The 12,015-nt window shown below is 42.0% G+C and overlaps 1 long non-coding RNA gene across 1 annotated transcript in view; it reads right to left on the bottom strand.

Annotated features, from left to right (window-relative positions):
- Positions 1–200: 200 nt before the first annotated feature.
- The window catches only part of LOC126999197 (uncharacterized), a 33,062-nt gene continuing 21,247 nt past the window's right edge, over positions 201–12,015 (bottom strand). The window contains exon 2 of the long non-coding RNA XR_007753142.1: positions 201–923. This is a non-coding gene — a long non-coding RNA (uncharacterized LOC126999197). The remainder of the gene's footprint in view (positions 924–12,015) is intronic.

The following is a 12,015-nucleotide window of genomic DNA, read 5'->3' on the forward strand; positions in this document are numbered from 1 at the left end:
CATTTATATGTAATATATAATCTTCATATCACATGCACATCACCTGCACTTGTTCGTATAATACATATATACATTTTTATACAAATATCTTGCCCGCAACCATGGAAAGACAGATACTGAGATGTGGCGGCTGTGTTTCACTGTGCTGTGGAGGTAAGGCGGTGGGAGTCTGGCGGGGTGTGGTAGGGGAGATGTGGTGGAGGTGGTCCGGGGAGGTGAGGTGAGGTGAGGAAGGTGGTGACAGGAAGTATCCTGCAGGGAAGGGAAGGAGGTTCAGGCGGGAGCAGGCAAGGCAACCCGGCCTTGGGATTCGGTGTGCTTGAAGGACAGGTCTGGAAGGTGATGGTGGTGTGGTGGTGGTGGTGGTGGTGGTGGTGGTGGTTAAGGAAAGGGAAGGGCCGTGCCACTGCCCTGACGCTCTGACCACTCTGAGCCCTGCTGGGTTGGGCTGACAGAGCCTTATTTAAGCTGAGCTACACTGAGGAACACCGGACTCGAGCTGACGCTGTTGCTGGCGTGATGGTGGGGGCCCTGGTGACGGTGTGCTGATAGCGCACGTGAGGGCGAAGACAGCGGCCGTGGTGGCGGTTGTGGGTGCGACGATGTCGATGCCTCGAATATACCAGTGGTCGTGGCGGCGGCAGCGGCGATAGAATTGACGGAGTCGTCAATTACGACTGTGATGACAGCGGCGGTGGTGGTGATAACTGGGCAGCGGGCAGGTAGAAAAGAAGGTCAAGGGTTCATATCTCTGTCACGGCACATGATGGTCCTGCCTAAGGTTGTTTCAGTGACCTGGTGGACACGAGGCGCAGGCTCAACATAGGGTACGCCGGCGGACCATTAGGTCTCCAGCGCTAACCCAACACCTGCTACTGCTGTGCCTGCTGCTACTGCTGCTGCTCTCCTGCCTGCTGCTACACCTGAAACAATAGAAAGTATTCGTTTTAATAACCTATTATAACGTATATATATATATATATATATATATATATATATATATATATATATATATATATATATATATATATATATATATATATATATTCTCCGACTTACCAAAACTTCTTTTATTAATAGAAAATGTCAACACCTTGCTTCTTCTAATTCTTCCCGTGACTTCTGGCATCTAGCCAAAAATATCTCCTCCAATTTCACTTCTTCCTCTTTCCCTCCTCTCCTTAAACCTGACGGCAGCACTGCCGTCTCATCTGTCTCTAAGGCTGAACTCTTCGCTCAAACTTTCTGTAAGGACTCCACCCTGGACGATTCTGGGCATATTCCTCCTACTCATCCCCCCTCTGACTCCTTTATGCCTGTTATTAAGTTTCTTCCAAATGATGTTTTCTATGCCCTCTCTGGCCTCAACTCCCAGATGGCTTATGGACCTGATGGAGTGCCTCCTATTGTCCTTAAAAATTGTGCTTCTAAGCTGACACCCTGCCTGGTCAAACTCTTTCGTCTCTGCCTATCAACATCTATCTTTCCTTCCTGCTGGAAGTATGCCTTTGTACAGCCTGTGCCTAAGAAGGGTGACCGTTCCAATCCCTCAAACTACCGCCCTATAGCTTTATATATATATATATATATATATATATATATATATATATATATATATATATATATATATATATATATATATATATATATATATATATATATATATATATATATATATATATATATATATATATATATATATATATATATATATATATATATATATATATATATATATATATATATATATATATATATACTGTGCCTCCGTGCTGTCACCCTGCCTGGTCAAACTCTTTTGCCTCTGCCTGTCAACATCTACCTTTCCTTCTTGCTGGAAGTATGCCTTCATACAGCCTGTACCTAAGAAGGGTGACCGCTCCAATCCCTCAAACTACCGTCCTATTGCTTTACTTTCTTGTCTATCTAAAGCTTTTGAATCAATCCTTAACCGGAAGATTCAAAAGCACCTTTCCACTTCTAACCTTCTATCTGATCGCCAGTATGGATTCCGCAAGGGGCGTTCTACTGGCGATCTTCTTGCTCTCTTAACTGACTTGGTCATCCTCTCTTAGCCGTTTCGGTGAAACTTTCTCTGTTGCGCTAGACACATCGAAAGCCTTCGATAGAGTCTGGCACCAGTCTTTGCTTTCTAAACTGCATTCTTTCGGATTCTATCCCTCTCTCTGTTCCTTTATCTCCAGTTTCCTTTCCGGCCATTCTATCTCTGCGGTGGTAGACGGTCACTGCTCTTCCCCTAAACCTATCAATAGTGGCGTTCCACAGGGCTCTGTCCTATCACCCACTCTCTTCCTCTTATTCATCAATGATCTTTTTTCCATAACAAACTGTCCTGTCCACTCATACGCCGACGACTCCACTCTGCATTATTCAACTTCTTTCAATAGAAGACCATCACAACAGGAAGTACACGACTCCAGACTGGAGGCTGCAGAACGCTCTTAAATTCCGCCGCGATGTTGCCTCTCTTTCTATCTTCTATCGATATCTCCACGCTGACTGCTCTTCTGAACTTGCTAACTGCATGCCTCCCCCCCCTCCCGCGGCCCCGCTGCACACGACTTTCTATTCATGCTCATCCCTACACTGTCCAAACCCCTTATGCAAGAGTTAAACAGCATTTTCATTCTTTCATCCCTCATGCTGGAACAATCTTCCTTCATCTGTATTTCCTCCTGCTTACGACTTGAACTCTTTCAAGAGGAGGGTATCAGGACACCTCTCCTCCCGAAATTGATCTTTCTTTCGGCCACCTCTTTTAATTATTTTTTGGGACCAGCGAGTAGCGGGCTTTTTTTATAATTATTTTCTTTTTTGTGCCCTTGAGCTGCCTCCTTTGTTGTAAAAAAAAAAAAAAATATATATATATATATATATATATATATATATATATATATATATATATATATATATATATATATAAACAAAAACAAAAAAACATACTAATTCTTAACCCATGTGCGCACGTGACATACCGCACACCCACCCACCCACACACACAAACAAAAGTGTAATAAAATAAACTGTTCATAAAAAGTTTAGGAATCCGTTATATTAATATATATATATATATATATATATATATATATATATATATATATATATATATATATATATATATATATATATATATATGGCTGAATCGACAGAGTAACACCACCCCGTTCAGGAGGACGCGAGTTCAATCCCCGCCCGGTGCCACCAAGCTGGGATTTTTCAGCCGCCGCCGAGTGGCTTAAAACTACCCACATGCTGTCCAGAAGACCACCTATCAACCCGGACTCTAGATTCTAGGATTAAAGATGAGCTCCGGGAGGGCAGCATGAGCCAATGCAAGATGGCGCCACTATAAACACTCGCCTGCGCCAGAACGGGCTGGGCCGACCATCAGGACCCACCGGGAAGAAGCCTTGGGCCGACCATCAGGCCCCACCGGGAAAAAGCCTACCGGCGCTATAGGCCGCGACGTAAAAAAAAAAAAATATATATATATATATATATATATATATATATATATATATATATATATATATATATATATATATGCAATGCCCTTTCTCTTGTCTTTCCTTCTGTACCATCATGCTTACACATAACTGATCCAAGGTGTGTGTATGTGTGTATATATATATATATATATATATATATATATATATATATATATATATATATATATATATATATATATATATATATATATATATATATATATATATATATATATATATATATATATATATATATATATATAATGAAAGTGAACAGGGCAGCATAATGAGTGTTGGCCAGCACAAGCTAACCACGAGGTTCAGTACAAAGGCGGAAGACTGGTGTGTTGCTAGTGTTGACACTCCTGGGGTGTTAAGCGGAAATCAGTATCTCAGGATGGTAGTGGTGGGGCGGGGAAGGGGGGAGGGGCTGCCAGCTAGTGCTGATGCGTTTCCTGCGATAGCGTTGTTATTCCTGCCACTGGCGGCCAACGTTTTAACTTCTAACATCAAAGACACTCCCTTCTCCCCCCCACACGCTCAGAAACTTCCTTTCCAAGAAAAGAGAATTGTCGATTATAAAAAATCACACAAGCATAATACCTCATGACCTAGAATATTGTGAGGGCGACGTTTTCACAAACACTGAACACGTAAAAGATGATGTGCAGTTGTACCCAATGCCGCTAAACACGGAATCCTTCGATCAAGAAAAATTTGGCGGCTTAATAAACACGCACATAGTCCCTTCACCACTCTTACCCTCTCCATTCTTTCCACAAACCTCAGCACTCCCCCCTGCATATCTGCACGTTGCTATTTTTGCCTGGCGTAAACACCTCTGCTAACTCCTTCCCCGTAATGGCCCTTGAGCCCGTCTCCAAAATTAATGGAAAAAACGCCAAAAGCTTTTCAATGAAGCACACCATAATATTAACATCACTGTATACTGCCACAGAGAATTTTATGTTGCCTACAAACACATATTCTAAGCAATATGACGAAAACGTTATGAGCTTCCTTTTCATTACGTCCCCCTCAGAGTTCGAGCTACATTCCGGACTATCTAGCATTACACTGCTTTTACCAACACTTTCAGTTCTGATATCTAAACATTTTCTCCTCACCACTTTTGACTCATCAACCTTCTGATGTTACTTTCCTATCCAATTCCAACTTTTATATACATTTTTTTTTTTTTTTTTTTGCACATACTGACCGTCGATTCTGTATCCCAGACAAATACAGGAACAGTTTGTGCACACACTCCTATGACAACTGTCAATATGTTGGCATCCTTCGCACACACTAACATAGATTCCATTTGTTTTGTTTCCACTCTCATTTGAGCATGATTTTATCTCCTTTTGCGTACTCTGACCTCTACAATAATTATGTATTACTATATAATTACTCGTTTACATATAAAACAATAAAGATAATGTATATCTCTCCATATCGTATTGAGATCAGTTTGACTTTCAAATAATAGATAATAAATGAAAAAAAAAATCAGCCACTTACACCATTTTACTGTAGATAATACACGGATGCAATGCTTTGATGTGAGAGCCTAAATCATTCCAAACATGGTATAAATCAGGTCCTCGTCAAGCCAGTAACCCAAACACACTTGTCACAAGCTTCCTGCTCCGAAGACAAGCTCCTCGCGTTGCTATCCCTGACACTGGTGTAGTCAGGGACCTTGTATGTACCCCTCACTTAGCTATATGTCAGCTTACGATTTCTGCAAATAATGATTTTCCTTGCTTCCCTTCCCTGGAATCTCTCTCTCTCTCTCTCTCTCTCTCTCTCTCTCTCTCTCTCTCTCTCTCTCTCTCTCTCTCTCTCTCTCTCTCTCTCTCTCACACACACACACACACACACACACACACACACACACACACACACACTGGCAAAGAGAATACTAAGCCCATTCCGTTGTTGGAATAGTCGCTGGGCCATTCTTGATCAAGGTAAACATACCTACATCACTGAAAGTTTGAAGAAAATTTGGTAATAAAACTCCAGAAAAAATAAGCCTTATAAAACATGATCCAAGAAGATCTAGTTCTCTCACAGAGAATGATAGAGCTAGTAAGTAAGATTAATGTAATGAGTTAGGAAAGCCAACAGCCGGGTGGTTAGCAGAGCACTAATGCGTTCCACTCTCGCCAACGGCTGTTTCGTTTCAACCACCATTGAAAAGCCGATCCCCGGAGTGTTTGTTATCTATCAGCCCTGACTATGACGGTGGCCTCAAGCAATTGGAGCATTCGCGAACTCCCGGCTTGCCAGTGGTCGTTGATTTAATGCATGACTCGGTATACACCCTCGGAAGTTTTGTGGAGACGCATATTCTTAAATCTCTCGTGTTAATGCAAAGTACCTAAATTCTACAAAACACTAGATCCCAAGTGTTTATGCCATGTGTTCGTGTGACTTGGTGAAACACACTCTACAAAACAACTGTTTGAAGCTAAATACTCGCAACTAAAATCACAGCTTTTCCACATTTATTTATAATCTCCTGCTACATATTTAGTTTGAAATATGTTTCCAATAGTTTCACTCGAGACTCATATGGCAAATATCGAGAAAAATCTAGTTAAGACTACTTGTAGTAAATGGATATGTGGAGGGCTGAAACCGAACCGTGACGAAAAAAGCGGCCGAAATCATGCACATTTCCACCACCTGAGGTACCCCGAGCAGGGTATTCCCCTCGACTTCAGAAAACACTTTACTTTGGAGAGTGTCTATCTTTCAATGGAAAATGTCTCCAAAGTGAATCAGCGCCGTGCGTTGTGCGAGCGTCAAGCAATCCTGAACACACTTAGGCTGGTATTACAAGACACTTACCCTTCTCACATCAGCTATTTCTAAAGGTTAAAGGGGGATATCAGTCAGGTTCTAATGAGTGTTTTTAGGCTCAGGGTACAGAAGAAGGGTCAAACTACCACCAGGGTCATAAAACTGCTACTGGAAATCCCCACAACTCCTGCGAAAGCCTTGTCCAATAGGTGTTCTTGGGCGGCGAAATGTCTTATAATACGACCCTTACGGTCTTGGATCGGGAAGTGTGTATTCTTTACATCTCAAAATAATTGGGGTTTTTTTCTTCATAAATGCCGGTTTCTTTTTTATTTTTTTAATTCTATAACTTGTATACATTAATAAAGTTCATATAGAGAAAAAAATGCCCTTCGTCTAAAATAGATTAAAAATACCACAACTGAGATTTTGTGCAAAATGTATGGCTTGTTTTGCTATATTTCTTGCTCAATGCTAATAGTCGTGACTAAAAATGTTCCTAATATTATATGAGTTAGTTGAATAACCCAATTGACGTAAATATTTTTAACATAGCGACTGAAATTTTGTAAAATTGAGTCAGCAAGTGAATCTGATATCTTTTCAAGAGTTTGTGAACGTTCCAATTGTGAGGTGAGAAGCATGGGTTAAGAAGTAACGTTACTAAAAAATAAATTAATAAATAAATGAGAGCCATCACTGATTGGGGACGACCACCAGCTCCCAAGATAACATACAGGAGCTAGGGATCTGAGCATGGTGGAATGTATAACGTAATACATTTAATACAATTCGCTTCAAACACACTTTCTCAAACAACAGACTAACGAGCTCAGTGTAAGGGGCCCTCCGCGAATTGGGCAGAAAAATTTGGCCACCGATACGGAATGAATTTACATAGCATTACGAAAATTAGATATACAACCATGGCAAAATTACAAGCGATAGAGATTTAAAAAGTTAAGTAAAACCAAGAAGAAAAAAACAACCACAACACCAGCACGAACGTTCAGCGACATGATGCATAGCAATGCGAAGCATAGCAAAGGTAACTCCTCTACTTCATAGGGGAGGCGGTGGCTGAACGGATAGCGAGACGGCCCCGCGTTCAGGAGGACGCGAGTTCAATCCCCGACCGGTGCCACCAAGCTGGGATTTTTCAGCCGCCGCCGAGTGGCTTAAAACTACCCACATGCTGTCCAGAAGACCACCTATCAACCCGGACTCTAGATTCTAGGATTAAAGATGAGCTCCGGGAGGGCAGCATGAACCAATGCAAGATGCCGCCACTATAAACACTCGCCTGCGCCAGAACGGGCTGGGCCGACCATCAGGCCCCACCGGGAAGAAGCCTTGGACCGACCATCAGGATCCACCGGGAAGAAGCCTACCGGTGCAATAGGCCAAGACGTAAAAATAAAAAAAAATAAAAAATAAAAAAAAATAATAATTTTGATCTAATTTGTCAGTCATCCCGTTCATATTCTAAAGTAATAACTCCCTCACCTTCCCCTTCCTACATCCCCTACAGGGGATTGTATTGTGGTCAGTACTAATATCCAAGCACTCGCCAGCACAAACCATGTGGTATTATATCATAAACCTAAAACGGTAATGGATAAGTGATATAGAGAAGGAATGATATTTCGCTATTCTGAAAGAAGTGGGGAATGAATGGTAAGTAAAGAGGGAAAGGTAAGAGGGAAAGGTAAGAGGTAAAGGAGCATGTAAATTTAGCAGAATTCAAGCTAAAGGCAAGGGACTAAGTAATAGTGAAGAGGAATGATAATTTCCATTCCGAAAGAAGTAGGGAATGATTGGGAAGTAAAGAAAGGGCAAGATGAAAAGGACCATACATAATCAGTTAATTTTACATGTAGGTTAAGACAATGGACTGAGGCTACTGGAACCACAATGCAGCAGAAGGAAAGCCTTGAGTCACACCGGATAAAGGCGGATCTCGTAGACACGTATGAATAGCTGGACAGCACTGTTTACCTACCCCAACACCCTTTGCAAGGACTCCAAACCATATTTGTATCGGATGTCGGAATGCAGAATGACTACTAATTCACCTACGTTAGTTTTGCTGATGCCATGTAGATGTGTATCGATTTATTGTGGTGATAAAGACGCATTTGTCCCTCCTTTGTGCGCTGCTGACGTGTGTACCTGTTTGTGTTGATTAGAGGGACACGTGAAATACGAACGGCATGGCTTCCATACACATAAATAACGCATGGATATGAATTAATATTGGACTAAGTTACACTGTTTGGTCTCCGCTAAGTACACACACACACACACACACACACACACACACACACAGAGAGAGAGAGAGAGAGAGAGAGAGAGAGAGAGAGAGAGAGACGCACCAGGTAGGGTTGAGCAGCGGCGGTGTGTGCTGGGGAATGCGAGTGACCCTCCACCCTGCCAAACACACGTCTTGTTTACACTCGACAAGCCACTCCCATGTGTGTGTGTGTGTGTGTGTGTTCACAACCCTCTCCACCACCCGAGAGCACTGCAAGACACAGTATTGATCAGGCCACTACCGTCGTGACACTAATTTCTTCCAAAGCGGTCGATGACCATTGCCAGTGCTTGGCCCCATCGACCGACTGGAAGAAGCGAAGCGAACGCACGCACAGGCAGGAGAGGAGGGAGTAATAATAGTCGTCCGTCTGGCAAGCCCACTGTGATAAACATGGAAGATCAGGGAAAGGAAGGAGGGTGTGGGGTGCTGAGTACATTATGTTCCTCCCGATCACGTTCACGAGTCTCATCTCATCTGCTTTTCATACCACGCCGTGTTCTCCCCTCCCACTAAGTCAGTGATGTAATAGTAAATAACACTAGTGGTATGGAGGATTATACAAGCTGCCCACTTTGCCTGCCTGGTTCAAAAATCCTCTTCTACGTTTTTATAAAGGCAAGATAAATGGACAATGAAAGGCATTCCTGACCGTATCACGTCATCTTTAAGAGAAAATATACGTCAATCCACACTACGCATGATATGATACATACTCTCTCTCTCTCTCTCTCTCTCTCTCTCTCTCTCTCTCTCTCTCTCTCTCTCTCTCTCTGTACATCATGTGCTCCTATAAGATAGTTGCATATTTTATTATTCCTGTCGTCAATCACCGCTGTGTTAACTAATGTGCTTGTTCAATGTTCATCATCATCATTCATCATCACTGTCAGTCATTATTAGGCATTTCAAAACGTTCTCCACCTGTTTCATATCAGTGTGCGCAATTTTGATCCGGCAAATGATCTAATCTTTCCATCTAGTTCTCTATCTGTCCTAACCCATCATACGATTATTCCTGGATTGACACAATTTTGCTATGTTCGTCCTTCTTTTGTTAGTTCTGCACAATTCTACTTTCATTCTTAATCGTCATTGCGTTATCTCCATTTTTCGTCTATTCCCTTCGTTTTAAAATATGCAGTTATTTTCTCCATCCCACTTTGTATTCTTTTAACTAGAATCTAAATTATATGATAAAATGAATGCCTCCGCTTCCTCTCACATTTACTGACCGTACTTTATTATAAAATTAATAAAAATAAAACTTTCCTTGTAAAATGGACGAGTCATGTGAAGGCATCAGTGTTATAAACCAGGCGACTCTCATACGTGAGGGGTTTAAAGGTCCCTTAACAGGAAGCCTTCAAACAGATGACAACATTCCACCTTGTGCCCACAACAGAAGACGGCGCCTACCCAAGTGTGGCTGCCAAGGTTGTAATTCACCACTGCCGCGATCGCCAGACAGTACCTTCCCCGACAAACAGTTAAATTTGAAGCTCAGAATCTGATGGATCTTAGGGTACGGCTGGAACCTCATATCACACCCACACCCACCCGGCAACTCTAGACTGACACCTGGTACTCATTCACTGCAGGCTTTCCACTGCTGCGTGGACAAGGGGTATGGTGAAAAAGACTGCCCATCCGTCTTCACTCCGCCCGGGAATCGAGCCCAGGACCTCTCGGTTGTGTGGCAAACGTGTGTGTGCGTGTGTGTGTGTGCGCGTGCGTGCGTGTGCGCCTAATTCCTTTTAACTTTCTATCATGGTATACTACTGTGCATATGATGCGATATTTTCCAAAAGTCAGTGTGGTTGGGAGCGCATTCAAACCCTTATTACTATTAGAGTATAGTATACCAACCAAGTGGCTATCATGCTAGCACATCATAAAAACACGATATACATCTTAAGTCTGCTTACAAGTCATCTGCTGCTAATAACAAAACAATAAATGTTGATAATTGAAATAAGAGTCCTGACAATCAAGAACCCCAAAAATGGTGTAGTCATTATTGATGTACTATCAAAACTGCTCAGGTGATAATTATATTCAACCTAAGTACAAAGAGAGATAATACTTTTATTGTGTTATCCTCTGATATTTGTATGTTACGTAACTAAGTCCCTATCAAAAAGGCTAGGCAAAGGGTTCCATCAGAAGTCAATGAGGAATCTGTGAAGAAGGACGAGAACAGGCACTGCTAAGGCGTGGCTGCTAGATATATATTTTTTTTCTTTTCGCTTTCCATGAAGCATCGCCATCAACCCTATTTTTCCTATATACTCAAGAATGCACACCTAAATGAAAACATTGTAGGAAGAACGAGTTGAACTGGGGGCGGGAACCAGAGTTGGTGCCATTACATAAAAAAGGATAAGACGACGTGGGTGATTAGGAACCATTTGCGAAAAGGACGAAAAGGAGAAGGAAAAGACGTGAGGGATAAAATAATTGAGGAAGAAAGAAAAAGGAACATGGAATACGAAGGGAACGTGAGTAGAAGCCATTACAGAAAGGAATATGAAAAAAAACGTCAGTGATGAAAAAATAATGAAGATGGGAATAAACTGTGCCAAGAAAGTCTGCACAGTTCAGTTCACCTTACTCTTACTACACTGACGTAGCAACTATTCCTACACCGTTCCCGGTCACTGGTGTGAGAGTGCGAGTCCACGGAAGCTCAAGTATATTCCTTCAGCAGGTAAAAAAGCGACAACGGACACATTTACTCTCTCTCTCTCTCTCTCTCTCTCTCTCTCTCTCTCTCTCTCTCTCTCTCTCTCTCTCTCTCTCTCTCTCTCTCTCTCTTTATCTTAATATGCTGGTATATATGCAAGAATTACCCAAAAGTGCACCGTCGTGTACTGCTTATTCAAAGGGCATGAAGTACTATAACTAAATAAATATTTAAGTGTATAAAATCACAATATATATATATATATATATATATATATATATATATATATATATATATATATATATATATATATATATATGTGTGTGTGTGTGTGTGTGTGTAGACACACACACACACTGTGGACCTTACGAATAAGCCCTGTTACACACTTGTCTAATATGACCTCCCCTCCCCCCTCCCCCTCTCTCTCTCTCTCTCTCTCTCTCTCTCTCTCTCTCTCTCTCTCTCTCTCTCTCACACACACACACACACACACACACACACACACACACACACACACATCTCGACAAACGTCTCACACCCATCATCTCGACCTCAATTCCTTCACCCACTCAGGCAGACGGGGATGCGGGAGTCACCTTGAGGGGAACCAACAGCCTCGGGGAGTTGATATACTTCGAAAACTGGCTGAGTGAGTGAGTGAGTATCGCTGAACGGGTTGCATTACGACA

This window comes from Eriocheir sinensis, chromosome 2, assembly GCF_024679095.1.
Source record: "Eriocheir sinensis breed Jianghai 21 chromosome 2, ASM2467909v1, whole genome shotgun sequence".
Lineage (NCBI taxonomy): Eukaryota > Metazoa > Arthropoda > Malacostraca > Decapoda > Varunidae > Eriocheir > Eriocheir sinensis.